General features: G+C 45.4%; 23 non-coding genes across 23 annotated transcripts; all 23 read right to left on the bottom strand.

Annotated features, from left to right (window-relative positions):
- Positions 1-15: 15 nt before the first annotated feature.
- On the bottom strand, positions 16-134 carry LOC133430487 (5S ribosomal RNA). Its single transcript, XR_009774951.1, has one exon. It is a non-coding gene; the product is annotated as a 5S ribosomal RNA (ribosomal RNA).
- A 213-nt stretch (positions 135-347) lies between these two features.
- LOC133430905 (5S ribosomal RNA) lies at positions 348-466 on the bottom strand. Its single transcript, XR_009775311.1, has one exon. It is a non-coding gene; the product is annotated as a 5S ribosomal RNA (ribosomal RNA).
- A 199-nt stretch (positions 467-665) lies between these two features.
- LOC133430524 (5S ribosomal RNA) lies at positions 666-784 on the bottom strand. The gene has a single exon (XR_009774987.1). It is a non-coding gene; the product is annotated as a 5S ribosomal RNA (ribosomal RNA).
- A 217-nt stretch (positions 785-1001) lies between these two features.
- On the bottom strand, positions 1002-1120 carry LOC133430860 (5S ribosomal RNA). The gene has a single exon (XR_009775268.1). It is a non-coding gene; the product is annotated as a 5S ribosomal RNA (ribosomal RNA).
- Positions 1121-1337: 217 nt separating this feature from the next.
- On the bottom strand, positions 1338-1456 carry LOC133430832 (5S ribosomal RNA). The gene has a single exon (XR_009775241.1). It is a non-coding gene; the product is annotated as a 5S ribosomal RNA (ribosomal RNA).
- A 199-nt stretch (positions 1457-1655) lies between these two features.
- Positions 1656-1774, bottom strand: LOC133431194 (5S ribosomal RNA). The gene has a single exon (XR_009775587.1). It is a non-coding gene; the product is annotated as a 5S ribosomal RNA (ribosomal RNA).
- A 217-nt stretch (positions 1775-1991) lies between these two features.
- Positions 1992-2110, bottom strand: LOC133431004 (5S ribosomal RNA). Its single transcript, XR_009775405.1, has one exon. It is a non-coding gene; the product is annotated as a 5S ribosomal RNA (ribosomal RNA).
- Positions 2111-2310: 200 nt separating this feature from the next.
- On the bottom strand, positions 2311-2429 carry LOC133430859 (5S ribosomal RNA). Its single transcript, XR_009775267.1, has one exon. It is a non-coding gene; the product is annotated as a 5S ribosomal RNA (ribosomal RNA).
- A 217-nt stretch (positions 2430-2646) lies between these two features.
- On the bottom strand, positions 2647-2765 carry LOC133430897 (5S ribosomal RNA). The gene has a single exon (XR_009775303.1). It is a non-coding gene; the product is annotated as a 5S ribosomal RNA (ribosomal RNA).
- A 199-nt stretch (positions 2766-2964) lies between these two features.
- Positions 2965-3083, bottom strand: LOC133430649 (5S ribosomal RNA). The gene has a single exon (XR_009775104.1). It is a non-coding gene; the product is annotated as a 5S ribosomal RNA (ribosomal RNA).
- Positions 3084-3282: 199 nt separating this feature from the next.
- LOC133430866 (5S ribosomal RNA) lies at positions 3283-3401 on the bottom strand. The gene has a single exon (XR_009775274.1). It is a non-coding gene; the product is annotated as a 5S ribosomal RNA (ribosomal RNA).
- Positions 3402-3618: 217 nt separating this feature from the next.
- Positions 3619-3737, bottom strand: LOC133430913 (5S ribosomal RNA). The gene has a single exon (XR_009775318.1). It is a non-coding gene; the product is annotated as a 5S ribosomal RNA (ribosomal RNA).
- Positions 3738-3936: 199 nt separating this feature from the next.
- LOC133430944 (5S ribosomal RNA) lies at positions 3937-4055 on the bottom strand. The gene has a single exon (XR_009775347.1). It is a non-coding gene; the product is annotated as a 5S ribosomal RNA (ribosomal RNA).
- A 222-nt stretch (positions 4056-4277) lies between these two features.
- Positions 4278-4396, bottom strand: LOC133431030 (5S ribosomal RNA). Its single transcript, XR_009775430.1, has one exon. It is a non-coding gene; the product is annotated as a 5S ribosomal RNA (ribosomal RNA).
- Positions 4397-4613: 217 nt separating this feature from the next.
- On the bottom strand, positions 4614-4732 carry LOC133430821 (5S ribosomal RNA). The gene has a single exon (XR_009775230.1). It is a non-coding gene; the product is annotated as a 5S ribosomal RNA (ribosomal RNA).
- A 212-nt stretch (positions 4733-4944) lies between these two features.
- Positions 4945-5063, bottom strand: LOC133430896 (5S ribosomal RNA). Its single transcript, XR_009775302.1, has one exon. It is a non-coding gene; the product is annotated as a 5S ribosomal RNA (ribosomal RNA).
- Positions 5064-5262: 199 nt separating this feature from the next.
- LOC133431018 (5S ribosomal RNA) lies at positions 5263-5381 on the bottom strand. Its single transcript, XR_009775419.1, has one exon. It is a non-coding gene; the product is annotated as a 5S ribosomal RNA (ribosomal RNA).
- Positions 5382-5597: 216 nt separating this feature from the next.
- LOC133431107 (5S ribosomal RNA) lies at positions 5598-5716 on the bottom strand. The gene has a single exon (XR_009775504.1). It is a non-coding gene; the product is annotated as a 5S ribosomal RNA (ribosomal RNA).
- Positions 5717-5939: 223 nt separating this feature from the next.
- LOC133431135 (5S ribosomal RNA) lies at positions 5940-6058 on the bottom strand. The gene has a single exon (XR_009775530.1). It is a non-coding gene; the product is annotated as a 5S ribosomal RNA (ribosomal RNA).
- Positions 6059-6257: 199 nt separating this feature from the next.
- On the bottom strand, positions 6258-6376 carry LOC133430704 (5S ribosomal RNA). The gene has a single exon (XR_009775156.1). It is a non-coding gene; the product is annotated as a 5S ribosomal RNA (ribosomal RNA).
- Positions 6377-6599: 223 nt separating this feature from the next.
- On the bottom strand, positions 6600-6718 carry LOC133430857 (5S ribosomal RNA). Its single transcript, XR_009775266.1, has one exon. It is a non-coding gene; the product is annotated as a 5S ribosomal RNA (ribosomal RNA).
- Positions 6719-6930: 212 nt separating this feature from the next.
- On the bottom strand, positions 6931-7049 carry LOC133430658 (5S ribosomal RNA). Its single transcript, XR_009775113.1, has one exon. It is a non-coding gene; the product is annotated as a 5S ribosomal RNA (ribosomal RNA).
- Positions 7050-7248: 199 nt separating this feature from the next.
- On the bottom strand, positions 7249-7367 carry LOC133431007 (5S ribosomal RNA). The gene has a single exon (XR_009775408.1). It is a non-coding gene; the product is annotated as a 5S ribosomal RNA (ribosomal RNA).
- Between the last annotated feature and the right edge of the window lie 133 nt (positions 7368-7500).

Below are 7500 nucleotides of genomic sequence, written 5' to 3'. Positions count from 1 at the left end.
TCTGCTGGTTGAAAAAGCTTACAGCACCTGGTATTCCCAGGCTGTCTCCCATCCAAGTACTAACCAGGCCCGACCCTGCTTAGCTTCCGAGATCAGACGAGATCGGGCGCATCCAGGCTGGTATGGCCGTAAGCAGAAGCTGCTGCTTGAAATACCTCTTATATGGAGTTGAAGATAAGTCATATAATATAAGTCATTGATTTGTTGGTGATAATAATTTAGAAGCGCTTATTGTAGTTAAAGTGCCTTAACCATGTGAAAAACACTTTTGGACGTGAGCTGTCGCTGTTACCACGTTGAAATATGTGTGGGTAGATTAAGCGAGAGTGCTCTCTGCTGGTTGAAAATGCTTACAGCACCAGGTATTCCCAGGCGGTCTCCCATCCAAGTACTAACCAGGCCCGACCCTGCTTAGCTTCCGAGATCAGACGAGATCGGGCGCATCCAGGCTGGTATGGCCGTAAGCAGAAGCTGCAGCTTGAAATACCTCTTATATGGAGTTGAAGATAAGTCATAGAATATAAGTCATTGATTTGTTGGTTTTATTTGTTGGAGTTAAAGTGCCTTAACCATGTGCAAAACACTTTAGGACGTGAGCTGTCGCTCTTACCACGTTGAAATATGTGTGGGTAGATTAAGCGAGAGCGCTCTCTGCTGGTTGAAAAAGCTTACAGCAACTGGTATTCCCAGGCGGTCTCCCAACCAAGTACTAACCAGGCCCGACCCTGCTTAGCTTCCGAGATCAGACGAGATCGGGCGCATCCAGGCTGGTATGGCCGTAAGCTGAAGCTGCAGCTTGAAATACTTCTTATATGGAGTTGAAGATAAGTCATATAATATAAGTTATTGATTTGTTGGTGATAATAATTTAGATGCGCTTATTTGTTGGAGTTAAAGTGCCTTAACCATGTGCAAAACACTTTAGGACGTGAGCTGTCGCTGTTACCACGTTGAAATATGTGTGGGTAGATTAAGCGAGAGCGCTCTCTGCTGGTTGAAAAAGCTTACAGCACCTGGTATTCCCAGGCGGTCTCCCATCCAAGTACTAACCAGGCCCGACCCTGCTTAGCTTCCGAGATCAGACGAGATCGGGCGCATCCAGGCTGGTATGGCCGTAAGCAGAAGCTGCTGCTTGAAATACCTCTTATATGGAGTTGAAGATAAGTCATATAATATAAGTCATTGATTTGTTGGTGATAATAATTTAGAAGCACTTATTTGTTGGAGTTAAAGTGCCTTAACCATGTGAAAAACACTTTAGGACATGAGCTGTCGCTGTTACCACGTTGAAATATTTGTGGGTAGATTAAGCGAGAGCGCTCTCTGCTGGTTGAAAAAGCTTACAGCACCTGGTATTCCCAGGCGGTCTCCCATCCAAGTACTAACCAGGCCCGACCCTGCTTAGCTTCCGAGATCAGACGAGATCGGGTGCATCCAGGCTGGTATGGCCGTAAGCAGAAGCTGCAGCTTGAAATACCTCTTATATGGAGTTGAAGATAAGTCATAGAATATAAGTCATTGATTTGTTGGTTTTATTTGTTGGAGTTAAAGTGCCTTAACCATGTGCAAAACACTTTAGGACGTGAGCTGTTGCTGTTACCACGTTGAAATATGTGTGGGTAGATTAAGCGAGAGCGCTCTCTGCTGGTTGAAAATGCTTACAGCACCTGGTATTCCCAGGCGGTCTCCCATCCAAGTACTAACCAGGCCCGACCCTGCTTAGCTTCCGAGATCAGATGAGATCGGGCGCATCCAGGCTGGTATGGCCGTAAGCAGAAGCTAGTGCTTGAAATACCTCTTATATGGAGTTGAAGATAAGTCATATAATATAAGTCATTGATTTGTTGGTGATAATAATTTAGAAGCGTTTATTTGTTGGAGTTAAAGTGCCTTAACCATGTGAAAAACACTTTTGGACGTGAGCTGTCGCTGTTACCACGTTGAAATATGTGTGGGTAGATTAAGCGAGAGCGATCTCTGCTGGTTGAAAATACTTACAGCACCTGGTATTCCCAGGCGGTCTCCCATCCAAGTACTAACCAGGCCCGACCCTGCTTAGCTTCCGAGATCAGACGAGATCGGGCGCATCCAGGCTGGTATGGCCGTAAGCAGAAGCAGCAGCTTGAAATACCTCTTATATGGAGTTGAAGATAAGTCATAGAATATAAGTCATTTATTTGTTGGTTTTATTTGTTTGGAATTAAAGTGCCTTAACCATGTGCAAAACACTTTAGGACGTGAGCTGTCGCTGTTACCACGTTGAAATATGTGTGGGTAGATTAAGCGAGAGCGTTCTCTGCTGGTTGAAAAAGCTTACAGCACCTGGTATTCCCAGGCGGTCTCCCATCCAAGTACTAACCAGGCCCGACCCTGCTTAGCTTCCGAGATCAGACGAGATCGGGCGCATCCAGGCTGGTATGGCCGTAAGCAGAATCTGCTGCTTGAAATACCTTTTATATGGAGTTGAAGATAAGTCATAGAATATAAGTCATTGATTTCTTGGTGATAAGAATTTAGAAGCGCTTATTTGTTGGAGTTAAAGTGCCTTAACCATGTGCAAAACACTTTAGGACATGAGCTGTCGCTGTTACCACGTTGAAATTTGTGTGGGTAGATTAAGCGAGAGCGCTCTCTGCTGGTTGAAAATGCTTACAGCACCTGGTATTCCCAGGCGGTCTCCCATCCAAGTACTAACCAGGCCCGACCCTGCTTAGCTTCCGAGATCAGACGAGATCGGGCGCATCCAGGCTGGTATGGCCGTAAGCAGAAGCTGCAGCTTGAAATACCTCTTATATGGAGTTGAAGATAAGTCATAGAATATAAGTCATTGATTTGTTGGTTTTATTTGTTGGAGTTAAAGTGCCTTAACCATGTGCAAAACACTTTAGGACGTGAGCTGTCGCTGTTACCACGTTGAAATATGTGTGGGTAGATTAAGCGTGAGCGCTCTCTGCTGGTTGAAAAAGCTTACAGCACCTGGTATTCCCAGGCGGTCTCCCATCCAAGTACTAACAAGGCCTGACCCTGCTTAGCTTCCGAGATCAGACGAGATCGGGCGCATCCAGGCTGGTATGGCCGTAAGCAGAAGCTGCAGCTTGAAATACCTCTGATATGGAGTTGAAGATAAGTCATAGAATATAAGTCATTGATTTGTTGGTTTTATTTGTTGGAGTTAAAGTGCCTTAACCATGTGCAAAACACTTTAGGACGTGAGCTGTCGCTCTTACCACGTTGAAATATGTGTGGGTAGATTAAGCGAGAGCGCTCTCTGCTGGTTGAAAAAGCTTACAGCACCTGGTATTCCCAGGCGGTCTCCCATCCAAGTACTAACCAGGCCCGACCCTGCTTAGCTTCCGAGATCAGACGAGATCGGGCGCATCCAGGCTGGTATGGCTGTAAGCAGAAGCTGCAGCTTGAAATACTTCTTATATGGAGTTGAAGATAAGTCATTTAATATAAGTCATTGATTTGTTGGTGATAATAATTTAGAAGCGCTTATTTGTTGGAGTTAAAGTGCCTTAACCATGTGAAAAACACTTTTGGACGTGAGCTGTCGCTCTTACCACGTTGAAATATGTGTGGGTAGATTAAGCGAGAGCGCTCTCTGCTGGTTGAAAAAGCTTACAGCACCTGGTATTCCCAGGCGGTCTCCCATCGAAGTACTAACCAGGCCCGACCCTGCTTAGCTTCCGAGATCAGACGAGATCGGGCGCATCCAGGCTGGTATGGCCGTAAGCAGAAGCTGCAGCTTGAAATACCTCTTATATGGAGTTGAAGATAAGTCATAGAATATAAGTCATTGATTTGTTGGTTTTATTTGTTGGAGTTAAAGTGCCTTAACCATGTGCAAAACACTTTAGGACGTGAGCTGTCGCTCTTACCACGTTGAAATATGTGTGGGTAGATTAAGCGAGAGCGCTCTCTGCTGGTTGAAAAAGCTTACAGCACCTGGTATTCCCAGGCGGTCTCCCATTCAAGTACTAACCAGGCCCGACCCTGCTTAGCTTCCGAGATCAGACGAGATCGGGCGCATCCAGGCTGGTATGGCCGTAAGCTGAAGCTGAAGCTGCAGCTTGAAATACTTCTTATATGGAGTTGAAGATAAGTATATAATACAAGTCATTGATTTGTTGGTGATAATAATTTAGAAGCGCTTATTTGTTGGAGTTAAAGTGCCTTAACCATGTGCAAAACACTTTAGGACGTGAGCTGTCGCTGTTACCACGTTGAAATATGTGTGGGTAGATTAAGCGAGAGCGCTCTCTGCTGGTTGAAAAAGCTTACAGCACCTGGTATTCCCAGGCGGTCTCCCATCCAAGTACTAACCAGGCCCGACCCTGCTTAGCTTCCGAGATCAGATGAGATCGGGCGCATCCAGGCTGGTATGGCCGTAAGCTGAAGTTGCAGCTTGAAATACCTCTTATATGGAGTTGAAGATAAGTCATAGAATATAAGTCATTGATTTGTTGGTGATAATAATTTAGAAGCACTTATTTGTTGGAGTTAAAGTGCCTTAACCATGTGCAAAACACTTTAGGACATGAGCTGTCGCTGTTACCACGTTGAAATATGTGTGGGTAGATTAAGCGAGAGCGCTCTCTGCTGGTTGAAAAAGCTTACAGCACCTGGTATTCCCAGGCGGTCTCCCATCCAAGTACTAACCAGGCCCGACCCTGCTTAGCTTCCGAGATCAGACGAGATCGGGTGCATCCAGGCTGGTATGGCCGTAAGCAGAAGCTGCAGCTTGAAATACCTCTTATATGGAGTTGAAGATAAGTCATAGAATATAAGTCATTGATTTGTTGGTTTTATTTGTTGGTTTTATTTGTTGGAGTTAAAGTGCCTTAACCATGTGCAAAACACTTTAGGACATGAGCTGTCGCTGTTACCACGTTGAAATATGTGTGGGTAGATTAAGCGAAAGCGCTCTCTGCTGGTTGAAAATGCTTACAGCACCTGGTATTCCCAGGCGGTCTCCCATCCAAGTACTAACCAGGCCCGACCCTGCTTAGCTTCCGAGATCAGACGAGATCGGGCGCATCCAGGCTGGTATGGCCGTAAGCAGAAGCTGCAGCTTGAAATACCTCTTATATGGAGTTGAAGATAAGTCATAGAATATAAGTCATTGATTTGTTGGTTTTATTTGCTGGAGTTAAAGTGCCTTAACCATGTGCAAAACACTTTAGGACGTGAGCTGTCGCTGTTACCACGTTGAAATATGTGTGGCTAGATTAAGCGAGACCGTTCTCTGCTGGTTGAAAAAGCTTACAGCACCTGGTATTCCCAGGCGGTCTCCCATCCAAGTACTAACCAGGCCCGACCCTGCTTAGCTTCCGAGATCAGATGAGATCGGGCGCATCCAGGCTGGTATGGCCGTAAGCTGAAGCTGCAGCTTGAAATACTTCTTATATGGAGTTGAAGATAAGTATATAATACAAGTCATTGATTTGTTGGTGATAATAATTTAGAAGCGCTTATTTGTTGGAGTTAAAGTGCCTTAACCATGTGCAAAACACTTTAGGACGTGAGCTGTCGCTGTTACCACGTTGAAATATGTGTGGGTAGATTAAGCGAGAGCGCTCTCTGCTGGTTGAAAAAGCTTACAGCACCTGGTATTCCCAGGCGGTCTCCCATCCAAGTACTAACCAGGCCCTACCCTGCTTAGCTTCCGAGATCAGACTAGATCGGGCGCATCCAGGCTGGTATGGCCGTAAGCTGAAGCTGAAGCTGCAGCTTGAAATACCTCTTATATGGAGTTGAAGATAAGTCATATAATATAAGTCATTGATTTGTTGGTGATAATAATTTAGAAGCACTTATTTGTTGGAGTTAAAGTGCCTTAACCATGTGCAAAACACTTTAGGACGTGAGCTGTCGCTGTTACCACGTTGAAATATGTGTGGGTAGATTAAGCGAGAGCGCTCTCTGCAGGTTGAAAATGCTTACAGCACCTGGTATTCCCAGGCGGTCTCCCATCCAAGTACTAACCAGGCCCGACCCTGCTTAGCTTCCGAGATCAGATGAGATCGGGCGCATCCAGGCTGGTATGGGCGTAAGCAGAAGCTGCAGCTTGAAATACCTCTGATATGGAGTTGAAGATAAGTCATAGAATATAAGTCATTGATTTGTTGGTTTTATTTGTTGGAGTTAAAGTGCCTTAACCATGTGCAAAAGACTTTAGGACGTGAGCTGTCGCTCTTACCACGTTGAAATATGTGTGGCTAGATTAAGCGAGACCGTTCTCTGCTGGTTGAAAAAGCTTACAGCACCTGGTATTCCCAGGCTGTCTCCCATCCAAGTACTTACCAGGCCCGACCCTGCTTAGCTTCTGAGATCAGACGAGATCGGGCGCATCCAGGCTGGTATGGCCGTAAGCTGAAGCTGAAGCTGCAGCTTGAAATACCTCTTATATGGAGTTGAAGATAAGTCATATAATATGAGTCATTGATTTGTTGGTGATAATAATTTAGAAGCGCTTATTTGTTGGAGTTAAAGTGCCTTAACCATGTGCAAAACACTTTAGGACGTGAGCTGTCGCTGTTACCACGTTGAAATTTGTGTGGGTAGATTAAGCGAGAGCGCTCTCTGCTGGTTGAAAAAGCTTACAGCACCTGGTATTCCCAGGCGGTCTCCCATCCAAGTACTAACCAGGCCCGACCCTGCTTAGCTTCCGAGATCAGACGAGATCGGGCGCATCCAGGCTGGTATGGCCGTAAGCAGAAACTGCAGCTTGAAATACCTCTTATATGGAGTTGAAGATAAGTCATAGAATATAAGTCATCGATTTGTTGGTTTTATTTGTCGGTTTTATTTGTCGGAGTTAAAGTGCCTTAACCATGTGAAAAACCCTTTAGGACGTGAGCTGTCGCTGTTACCACGTTGAAATATGTGTGGGTAGATTAAGTGAGAGCGCTCTCTGCTGGTTGAAAATGCTTACAGCACCTGGTATTCCCAGGCGGTCTCCCATCCAAGTACTAACCAGGCCCGACCATGCTTAGCTTCCGAGATCAGACGAGATCGGGCGCACCCAGGCTGGTCTGGCCGTAAGCAGAAGCTGCAGCTTGAAATACCTCTTATATGGAGTTGAAGATAAGTCATAGAATGTAAGTCATTGATTTGTTGGTTTTATTTGTCGGAGTTAAAGTGCCTTAACCATGTGCAAAACACTTTAGGACGTGAGCTGTCGCTGTTACCACGTTGAAATATGTGTGGGTAGATTAAGCGAGAGCGCTCTCTGCTGGTTGAAAAAGCTTACAGCACCTGGTATTCCCAGGCGGTCTCCCATCCAAGTACTAACCAGGCCCGACCCTGCTTAGCTTCCGAGATCAGATGAGATCGGGCGCATCCAGGCTGGTATGGCCGTAAGCTGAAGTTGCAGCTTGAAATACCTCTTATATGGAGTTGAAGATAAGTCATATAATATAAGTCATTGATTTGTTGGTGATAATAATTTAGAAGCGCATATTTGTTGGAGTTAAAGTGCCTTAACCATGTGAAAAA

Source organism: Cololabis saira, unplaced genomic scaffold (genome assembly GCF_033807715.1).
Source record: "Cololabis saira isolate AMF1-May2022 unplaced genomic scaffold, fColSai1.1 scf039, whole genome shotgun sequence".
Lineage (NCBI taxonomy): Eukaryota > Metazoa > Chordata > Actinopteri > Beloniformes > Belonidae > Cololabis > Cololabis saira.
The sequence above is the reverse complement of the archived record's forward strand: the minus strand, read 5'-3'. Positions and strand labels throughout refer to the sequence as shown.